Below are 9,985 nucleotides of genomic sequence, written 5' to 3' on the forward strand. Positions count from 1 at the left end.
AGGTAGTTTGTCCAACTAACAATACTTTGAAAAGGTAGTGCAACTACAACCCAACTACACCTGATGCATTCTGATAGCCTGTATCATGTGTTGGTACAAATTAGTCAACATAAGCCCCAGTGGCCAAATGTATAAGGCACTGGTCTCCTAAGACAGGGATTCTGTGTTTGAGTCCTGTTTGCAGTGGTGTATAGCAGAGTGGCGCAGCGGAAGCGTGCTGGGCCCATAACCCAGAGGTCGATGGATCGAAACCATCCTCTGCTAAGCATGATTAACGCCAAGAATGCTAGAAGTTGACATCAGCAAAGCAAACAGTGCTTACAGTGTTGAAGGAAGAGCATTCTTTTTTCAAATGACTACTTCCCAATGGAAATAAGTGATACTTACAGTTTTTCTCAATTGCTTTGGTGCATTTCTCTGATCAGAATTAAAGTTCTCATAACTGTTAGTGCATTTCTCAAAACAATTAGTACAAACTGCAAAACCTAGGTGATAACCTGCAGAAGCGTGTCACTTGCTCAAAATGGATAATTCATTCCTCAAAAGCAAGTATTCATGTCAATGAAAGTGTCACTGTCATCAAAATAAAAAGTCCTGACACCATTGTTTATGAACAAGATAGTCAAATGGCTTTGCCATGTTTTCGTTATGACAGTTCACTCTGTAAGTGTTTTCCAATGCAAAAAAGTCAGATCTTGGTGACACTTTCTGAAAATGCTCAAGACAGCACTATACACTATTTGCACAGCCATTTGAAATCTACAGTTACACATTGCTGTATTTAGTGAGGTAAATGAGTACAAGACACGTATGTTTCACATTTTTACTGCATATGCTCTTTGCAATTTTAATTTGTTCACAGCATTGTGCAAAAGAAAAATACAAACTAATTTACAACAAACATAAGAAACACCCTTTGGCCTTTGGGTAGAGCTGTGCACAACTGTAAACAATATTGCAGTACATATTGGAACTGAATTGGAACATACAACATACACAGTACTGTAAATCATTCATTCACATCCAGACGTTCCTGTCTGTCTGGCTATTGGATTCAGGAATGGGGAGTAGGGAGGGAGATATTCCACCAGCATCCTTTCATGTGCTGCAAACCACTGTGTGACAAGAATTGCGTGGTGAAAACGCACATTATCCCATACAACAACGTACTTGGTCAGATGGTCGCCATTTAGACCCCTCTCATTCTCAGGGACTATGTCCCTGTAAAGAGTGTCTAAAAAAGTCAGCAGATGTTGTGTGTTGTATGGACCAATGCGGGGCATATGGGTGAGGACGCCGTTTTCTGAGATGGCTGCACACATTGTAATATTCCCTCCTCGTTGGCCTGGGACATCAGTGGTTGCTCTCTGTCCAATGCGATTCCTTCCACGCCTTCTACCTTTTGCCAGATTGAAACCCGCCTCATCAACATATATGAATGTGTGCAGCGATTCCCTGGCATCCAGCTCCATTCAGGGGAAAAATTATAAAGAAATGTATAAAATTAGCTTGACAGATTTTGACAACTAGTTCAACATATTTGTATGTAATGACTCAAGCAATGAAATGAGGACTATTAGTTTTATAGGGAATGACTATTCAGCAGTCATAAGTATAGTTCATTTTGACTGACATGACCTAAGCAAATGATAATGTTATAAAACAGCAGAGAATTGTATGAAAGCAATTGATGCATGTCCAAAAGCATTTGCAATTTGTTCGGAGGAATGAGGAACTGCTACTATGATGTGCACAAATTACAAAATGTTGTGGAGGTTGAACTAACAGTTATGAGAACTTTAATTCTGATCAGAGAAATGCACCAAAGCAATTGAGAAAAACTGTAATTGTATCCACTCTAAAAAAGGTAGTTTGTCCAACTAACAATACTTTGAAAAGGTAGTCCAACTACAACCCAACTACACCTGATGCATTCTGATAGCCTGTATGTGTTGGTACAAATTAGTCAACATAAGCCCCAGTGGCCAAATGTATAAGGCACTGGTCTCCTAAGCCAGGGATTCTGTGTTTGAGTCCTGTTTGCGGTGGTGTATAGCAGAGTGGTGCAGCGGAAGCGTGCTGGGCCCATAACCCAGAGGTCGATGGATCGAAACCATCCTCTGCTAAGCATGATTAATGCCAAGAATGCTAGAAGTTGACATCAGCAAAGCAAACAGTGCTTACAGTGTTGAAGGAAGAGCATTCTTTTTTCAAATGACTACTTCCCAATGGAAATAAGTTATACTTAATTGTATCCACTCTAAAAAAGGTAGTTTGTCCAACTAACAATACTTTGAAAAGGTAGTCCAACTACAACCCAACTACACCTGATGCATTCTGATAGCCTGTATCATGTGTTGGTACAAATTAGTCAACATAAGCCCCAGTGGCCAAATGTATAAGGCACTGCTCTCCTAAGCCAGGGATTCTGTGTTTGAGTCCTGTTTGCAGTGGTGTATAGCAGAGTGGTGCAGCGGAAGCGTGCTGGGCCCATAACCCAGAGGTCGATGGATCGAAACCATCCTCTGCTAAGCATGATTAATGCCAAGAATGCTAGAAGTTGACATCAGCAAAGCAAACAGTGCTTACAGTGTTGAAGGAAGAGCATTCTTTTTTCAAATGACTACTTCCCAATGGAAATAAGTGATACTTAATTGTATCCACTCTAAAAAAGGTAGTTTGTCCAACTAACAATACTTTGAAAAGGTAGTCCAACTACAACCCAACTACACCTGATGCATTCTGATAGCCTGTATGTGTTGGTACAAATTAGTCAACATAAGCCCCAGTGGCCAAATGTATAAGGCACTGGTCTCCTAAGCCAGGGATTCTGTGTTTGAGTCCTGTTTGCAGTGGTGTATAGCAGAGTGGCGCAGCAGAAGCGTGCTGGGCCCATAACCCAGAGGTCAATGGATCGAAACCATCCTCTGCTAAGCATGATTAACGCCAAGAATGCTAGAAGTTGACATCAGCAAAGCAAACAGTGCTTACAGTGTTGAAGGAAGAGCATTCTTTTTTCAAATGACTACTTCCCAATGGAAATAAGTGATACTTAATTGTATCCACTCTAAAAAAGGTAGTTTGTCCAACTAACAATACTTTGAAAAGGTAGTGCAACTACAACCCAACTACACCTGATGCATTCTGATAGCCTGTATCATGTGTTGGTACAAATTAGTCAACATAAGCCCCAGTGGCCAAATGTATAAGGCACTGGTCTCCTAAGACAGGGATTCTGTGTTTGAGTCCTGTTTGCAGTGGTGTATAGCAGAGTGGCGCAGCGGAAGCGTGCTGGGCCCATAACCCAGAGGTCGATGGATCGAAACCATCCTCTGCTAAGCATGATTAACGCCAAGAATGCTAGAAGTTGACATCAGCAAAGCAAACAGTGCTTACAGTGTTGAAGGAAGAGCATTCTTTTTTCAAATGACTACTTCCCAATGGAAATAAGTGATACTTACAGTTTTTCTCAATTGCTTTGGTGCATTTCTCTGATCAGAATTAAAGTTCTCATAACTGTTAGTGCATTTCTCAAAACAATTAGTACAAACTGCAAAACCTAGGTGATAACCTGCAGAAGCGTGTCACTTGCTCAAAATGGATAATTCATTCCTCAAAAGCAAGTATTCATGTCAATGAAAGTGTCACTGTCATCAAAATAAAAAGTCCTGACACCATTGTTTATGAACAAGATAGTCAAATGGCTTTGCCATGTTTTCGTTATGACAGTTCACTCTGTAAGTGTTTTCCAATGCAAAAAAGTCAGATCTTGGTGACACTTTCTGAAAATGCTCAAGACAGCACTATACACTATTTGCACAGCCATTTGAAATCTACAGTTACACATTGCTGTATTTAGTGAGGTAAATGAGTACAAGACACGTATGTTTCACATTTTTACTGCATATGCTCTTTGCAATTTTAATTTGTTCACAGCATTGTGCAAAAGAAAAATACAAACTAATTTACAACAAACATAAGAAACACCCTTTGGCCTTTGGGTAGAGCTGTGCACAACTGTAAACAATATTGCAGTACATATTGGAACTGAATTGGAACATACAACATACACAGTACTGTAAATCATTCATTCACATCCAGACGTTCCTGTCTGTCTGGCTATTGGATTCAGGAATGGGGAGTAGGGAGGGAGATATTCCACCAGCATCCTTTCATGTGCTGCAAACCACTGTGTGACAAGAATTGCGTGGTGAAAACGCACATTATCCCATACAACAACGTACTTGGTCAGATGGTCGCCATTTAGACCCCTCTCATTCTCAGGGACTATGTCCCTGTAAAGAGTGTCTAAAAAAGTCAGCAGATGTTGTGTGTTGTATGGACCAATGCGGGGCATATGGGTGAGGACGCCGTTTTCTGAGATGGCTGCACACATTGTAATATTCCCTCCTCGTTGGCCTGGGACATCAGTGGTTGCTCTCTGTCCAATGCGATTCCTTCCACGCCTTCTACCTTTTGCCAGATTGAAACCCGCCTCATCAACATATATGAATGTGTGCAGCGATTCCCTGGCATCCAGCTCCATTCAGGGGAAAAATTATAAAGAAATGTATAAAATTAGCTTGACAGATTTTGACAACTAGTTCAACATATTTGTATGTAATGACTCAAGCAATGAAATGAGGACTATTAGTTTTATAGGGAATGACTATTCAGCAGTCATAAGTATAGTTCATTTTGACTGACATGACCTAAGCAAATGATAATGTTATAAAACAGCAGAGAATTGTATGAAAGCAATTGATGCATGTCCAAAAGCATTTGCAATTTGTTCGGAGGAATGAGGAACTGCTACTATGATGTGCACAAATTACAAAATGTTGTGGAGGTTGAACTAACAGTTATGAGAACTTTAATTCTGATCAGAGAAATGCACCAAAGCAATTGAGAAAAACTGTAATTGTATCCACTCTAAAAAAGGTAGTTTGTCCAACTAACAATACTTTGAAAAGGTAGTCCAACTACAACCCAACTACACCTGATGCATTCTGATAGCCTGTATGTGTTGGTACAAATTAGTCAACATAAGCCCCAGTGGCCAAATGTATAAGGCACTGGTCTCCTAAGCCAGGGATTCTGTGTTTGAGTCCTGTTTGCAGTGGTGTATAGCAGAGTGGTGCAGCGGAAGCGTGCTGGGCCCATAACCCAGAGGTCGATGGATCGAAACCATCCTCTGCTAAGCATGATTAACGCCAAGAATGCTAGAAGTTGACATCAGCAAAGCAAACAGTGCTTACAGTGTTGAAGGAAGAGCATACTTTTTTCAAATGACTACTTCCCAATGGAAATAAGTGATACTTAATTGTATCCACTCTAAAAAAGGTAGTTTGTCCAACTAACAATACTTTGAAAAGGTAGTCCAACTACAACCCAACTACACCTGATGCATTCTGATAGCCTGTATGTGTTGGTACAAATTAGTCAACATAAGCCCCAGTGGCCAAATGTATAAGGCACTGGTCTCCTAAGACAGGGATTCTGTGTTTGAGTCCTGTTTGCAGTGGTGTATAGCAGAGTGGCGCAGCGGAAGCGTGCTGGGCCCATAACCCAGAGGTCGATGGATCGAAACCATCCTCTGCTAAGCATGATTAACGCCAAGAATGCTAGAAGTTGACATCAGCAAAGCAAACAGTGCTTACAGTGTTGAAGGAAGAGCATTCTTTTTTCAAATGACTACTTCCCAATGGAAATAAGTGATACTTAATTGTATCCACTCTAAAAAAGGTAGTTTGTCCAACTAACAATACTTTGAAAAGGTAGTCCAACTACAACCCAACTACACCTGATGCATTCTGATAGCCTGTATGTGTTGGTACAAATTAGTCAACATAAGCCCCAGTGGCCAAATGTATAAGGCACTGGTCTCCTAAGCCAGGGATTCTGTGTTTGAGTCCTGTTTGCAGTGGTGTATAGCAGAGTGGTGCAGCGGAAGCGTGCTGGGCCCATAACCCAGAGGTCGATGGATCGAAACCATCCTCTGCTAAGCATGATTAACGCCAAGAATGCTAGAAGTTGACATCAGCAAAGCAAACAGTGCTTACAGTGTTGAAGGAAGAGCATTCTTTTTTCAAATGACTACTTCCCAATGGAAATAAGTGATACTTAATTGTATCCACTCTAAAAAAGGTAGTTTGTCCAACTAACAATACTTTGAAAAGGTAGTCCAACTACAACCCAACTACACCTGATGCATTCTGATAGCCTGTATGTGTTGGTACAAATTAGTCAACATAAGCCCCAGTGGCCAAATGTATAAGGCACTGCTCTCCTAAGCCAGGGATTCTGTGTTTGAGTCCCGTTTGCAGTGGTGTATAGCAGAGTGGCGCAGCGGAAGCGTGCTGGGCCCATAACCCAGAGGTCGATGGATCGAAACCATCCTCTGCTAAGCATGATTAATGCCAAGAATGCTAGAAGTTGACATCAGCAAAGCAAACAGTGCTTACAGTGTTGAAGGAAGAGCATTCTTTTTTCAAATGACTACTTCCCAATGGAAATAAGTGATACTTAATTGTATCCACTCTAAAAAAGGTAGTTTGTCCAACTAACAATACTTTGAAAAGGTAGTCCAACTACAACCAAACTACACCTAATGCATTCTGATAGCCTGTATCATGTGTTGGTACAAATTAGTCAACATAAGCCCCAGTGGCCAAATGTATAAGGCACTGGTCTCCTAAGACAGGGATTCTGTGTTTGAGTCCTGTTTGCAGTGGTGTATAGCAGAGTGGCGCAGCGGAAGCGTGCTGGGCCCATAACCCAGAGGTCGATGGATCGAAACCATCCTCTGCTAAGCATGATTAACGCCAAGAATCCTAGAAGTTGACATCAGCAAAGCAAACAGTGCGTACAGTGTTGAAGGAAGAGCATTCTTTTTTCAAATGACTACTTCCCAATGGAAATAAGTGATACTTAATTGTATCCACTCTAAAAAAGGTAGTTTGTCCAACTAACAATACTTTGAAAAGGTAGTCCAACTACAACCCAACTACACCTGATGCATTCTGATAGCCTGTATGTGTTGGTACAAATTAGTCAACATAAGCCCCAGTGGCCAAATGTATAAGGCACTGGTCTCCTAAGACAGGGATTCTGTGTTTGAGTCCTGTTTGCAGTGGTGTATAGCAGAGTGGTGCAGCGGAAGCGTGCTGGGCCCATAACCCAGAGGTCGATGGATCGAAACCATCCTCTGCTAAGCATGATTAACGCCAAGAATGCTAGAAGTTGACATCAGCAAAGCAAACAGTGCTTACAGTGTTGAAGGAAGAGCATTCTTTTTTCAAATGACTACTTCCCAATGGAAATAAGTGATACTTAATTGTATCCACTCTAAAAAAGGTAGTTTGTCCAACTAACAATACTTTGAAAAGGTAGTCCAACTACAACCCAACTACACCTGATGCATTCTGATAGCCTGTATGTGTTGGTACAAATTAGTCAACATAAGCCCCAGTGGCCAAATGTATAAGGCACTGCTCTCCTAAGACAGGGATTCTGTGTTTGAGTCCTGTTTGCAGTGGTGTATAGCAGAGTGGCGCAGCGGAAGCGTGCTGGGCCCATAACCCAGAGGTCGATGGATCGAAACCATCCTCTGCTAAGCATGATTAACGCCAAGAATGCTAGAAGTTGACATCAGCAAAGCAAAAAGTGCTTACAGTGTTGAAGGAAGAGCATTCTTTTTTCAAATGACTACTTCCCAATGGAAATAAGTGATACTTAATTGTATCCACTCTAAAAAAGGTAGTTTGTCCAACTAACAATACTTTGAAAAGGTAGTCCAACTACAACCCAACTACACCTGATGCATTCTGATAGCCTGTATGTGTTGGTACAAATTAGTCAACATAAGCCCCAGTGGCCAAATGTATAAGGCACTGCTCTCCTAAGCCAGGGATTCTGTGTTTGAGTCCTGTTTGCAGTGGTATATAGCAGAGTGGCGCAGCGGAAGCGTGCTGGGCCCATAACCCAGAGGTCGATGGATCGAAACCATCCTCTGCTAAGCTTGATTAACGCCAAGGATGCTAGAAGTTGACATCTGCAAAGCAAACAGTGCTTACAGTGTTGAAGGAAGAGCATTCTTTTTTCAAATGACTACTTCCCAATGGAAATAAGTGATACTTAATTGTATCCACTCTAAAAAAGGTAGTTTGTCCAACTAACAATACTTTGAAAAGGTAGTCCAACTACAACCCAACTACACCTGATGCATTCTGATAGCCTGTATGTGTTGGTACAAATTAGTCAACATAAGCCCCAGTGGCCAAATGTATAAGGCACTGGTCTCCTAAGCCAGGGATTCTGTGTTTGAGTCCTGTTTGCAGTGGTGTATAGCAGAGTGGCGCAGCGGAAGCGTGCTGGGCCCATAACCCAGAGGTCGATGGATCGAAACCATCCTCTGCTAAGCATGATTAATGCCAAGAATGCTAGAAGTTGGCATCAGCAAAGCAAACAGTGCTTACAGTGTTGAAGGAAGAGCATTCTTTTTTCAAATGACTACTTCCCAATGGAAATAAGTGATACTTAATTGTATCCACTCTAAAAAAGGTAGTTTGTCCAACTAACAATACTTTGAAAAGGTAGTCCAACTACAACCCAACTACACCTGATGCATTCTGATAGCCTGTATGTGTTGGTACAAATTAGTCAACATAAGCCCCAGTGGCCAAATGTATAAGGCACTGGTCTCCTAAGACAGGGATTCTGTGTTTGAGTCCTGTTTGCAGTGGTATATAGCAGAGTGGCGCAGCGGAAGCGTGCTGGGCCCATAACCCAGAGGTCGATGGATCGAAACCATCCTCTGCTAAGCATGATTAACGCCAAGGATGCTAGAAGTTGACATCAGCAAAGCAAACAGTGCTTACAGTGTTGAAGGAAGAGCATTCTATTTTCAAATGACTACTTCCCAATGGAAATAAGTGATACTTAATTGTATCCACTCTAAAAAAGGTAGTTTGTCCAACTAACAATACTTTGAAAAGGTAGTCCAACTACAACCCAACTACACCTGATGCATTCTGATAGCCTGTATGTGTTGGTACAAATTAGTCAACATAAGCCCCAGTGGCCAAATGTATAAGGCACTGGTCTCCTAAGACAGGGATTCTGTGTTTGAGTCCTGTTTGCAGTGGTGTATAGCAGAGTGGCGCAGCGGAAGCGTGCTGGGCCCATAACCCAGAGGTCGATGGATCGAAACCATCCTCTGCTAAGCATGATTAACGCCAAGAATGCTAGAAGTTGACATCAGCAAAGCAACAAGTGCTTACAGTGTTGAAGGAAGAGCATTCTTTTTTCAAATGACTACTTCCCAATGGAAATAAGTGATACTTAATTGTATCCACTCTAAAAAAGGTAGTTTGTCCAACTAACAATACTTTGAAAAGGTAGTCCAACTACAACCCAACTACACCTGATGCATTCTGATAGCCTGTATGTGTTGGTACAAATTAGTCAACATAAGCCCCAGTGGCCAAATGTATAAGGCACTGGTCTCCTAAGACAGGGATTCTGTGTTTGAGTCCTGTTTGCAGTGGTGTATAGCAGAGTGGCGCAGCGGAAGCGTGCTGGGCCCATAACCCAGAGGTCGATGGATCGAAACCATCCTCTGCTAAGCATGATTAACGCCAAGGATGCTAGAAGTTGACATCAGCAAAGCAAACAGTGCTTACAGTGTTGAAGGAAGAGCATTCTTTTTTCAAATGACTACTTCCCAATGGAAATAAGTGATACTTAATTGTATCCACTCTAAAAAAGGTAGTTTGTCCAACTAACAATACTTTGAAAAGGTAGTCCAACTACAACCCAACTACACCTGATGCATTCTGATAGCCTGTATGTGTTGGTACAAATTAGTCAACATAAGCCCCAGTGGCCAAATGTATAAGGCACTGCTCTCCTAAGCCAGGGATTCTGTGTTTGAGTCCTGTTTGCAGTGGTGTATAGCAGAGTGGCGCAGCGGGAGCGTGCTGGG

The sequence above is a fragment of the Notolepis coatsorum genome (assembly GCF_963971535.1).
Source record: "Notolepis coatsorum genome assembly, chromosome: 13".
Classification (NCBI taxonomy): Eukaryota; Metazoa; Chordata; class Actinopteri; order Aulopiformes; family Paralepididae; genus Notolepis; species Notolepis coatsorum.